The following is a 1243-nucleotide window of genomic DNA, read 5'->3' as shown; positions in this document are numbered from 1 at the left end:
TGTCCACCGGGAGCCACTGGAAATTCTGGGAAGTCACCTGAGGTCCCCCTTGGCCAGGTATCTACTTGCCTGGAACATTCTGTCAAAAGAGGATTCAGGAGGTGCGAGAAGGCCCACTGGAGGTGCTTTGCTGGAGGAGCACATGGATGTGCAGAACAGAAAGCTGGGGAGCTTTGCCTCTGCACCGTGGGTGAGACTGCCCGGGGGCTCCTTGTACCCCTAAGACAATGAGATGGGGGGGAGATGAGGCTAGATGACCTCATTAGGATGCAGTGCTGTGCATCCTGATAAAAGCAATTTCCATCACGGCGCTAGGCAGACAGCTCTGTGGACTTCAGGGAAACTTTCTCAGCTTTGAACTGCTAAGAACTCGGCGGCCACAAGATGGCGGCAAAGAACAGTTCTCCCAGCCAAGCTAGCCCCGGGCCCTGGGTGCTGAGACCCGGATGGACCGTCCAGGCTGGGGGACTCATTGGCTCCAGCAAGAACCCATGAATATACAAATCCAAGAAACCCTTCTGCAGCCCTTTCCACTGGCTTCCGTTATTCACTTTGGCCCCTGGAATGCCATCAACCATCTAGCCCCTTTCCATCTTCTGATTCCCAGCCCTGGGGCTGCTGGCACAGACCGGCCACATGGGCTTTCGTAAGAGTGTACAGCAGGTGGCATCCCAGCTCACAGAGGTGATGCTTCACAGGATCCCAGCTGATAACTAGAGCCAGAACAGGAACCCACGTTTTCTTGCTTGCCAATCCAGGGGATGTCCCATATTGTGCGGACTGCTGCTCCTAACAGAAACACATACTTCAGAGGCCCCAGTGGGAAGCCTGGTCACTACACTAGCTGTGAGCATGTCAGAGCTGCCCACTTCATCATGTGGTATGTTTACATACATGACTGCTGCACACAGGGCTGTTAACCGCGGAGCACAGACACATACACCATGCTGTGGTGCTGTGCACACCCTCACCCTCAGCACACACCCCTCTGCCCCTCAGAGTCCCACAGCCCCTGCCCCTCCCTCCTACCTCCTGAGCTGCAAGAGCAAATTCTCTTCATAATGTTTTCTTTCCTGTGTTAACAAAGCCTCTTCAAAGCTGCCTGAGAGTGAAGCACTTTCTCATGTTCTAATCTTGTCCGTCCCAACACAGCCCTTTAAACATTGAGGAGGTGCCATCCAGGGTCCTCAGCCCTCTCTTCCCAGGGATCCTCTCTCTCACGCCGTCACTGCTGTTTGCCTCT

The 1243-nt window shown here is 54.5% G+C and overlaps 1 long non-coding RNA gene across 1 annotated transcript; it reads left to right on the top strand.

Annotated features, from left to right (window-relative positions):
• Positions 1–6: 6 nt before the first annotated feature.
• On the top strand, positions 7–523 carry LOC115284762. The gene is made up of 2 exons (XR_003905335.1): positions 7–190; positions 316–523. It is a non-coding gene; the product is annotated as an uncharacterized LOC115284762 (long non-coding RNA).
• The last annotated feature ends 720 nt before the right edge of the window (positions 524–1243 follow it).

This window comes from Suricata suricatta, unplaced genomic scaffold (genome assembly GCF_006229205.1).
Source record: "Suricata suricatta isolate VVHF042 unplaced genomic scaffold, meerkat_22Aug2017_6uvM2_HiC HiC_scaffold_1895, whole genome shotgun sequence".
In the NCBI taxonomy this organism is placed as follows: domain Eukaryota; kingdom Metazoa; phylum Chordata; class Mammalia; order Carnivora; family Herpestidae; genus Suricata; species Suricata suricatta.
Note: the sequence above shows the minus strand (reverse complement) of the source record. Positions and strands in the feature narration are given on the sequence as shown.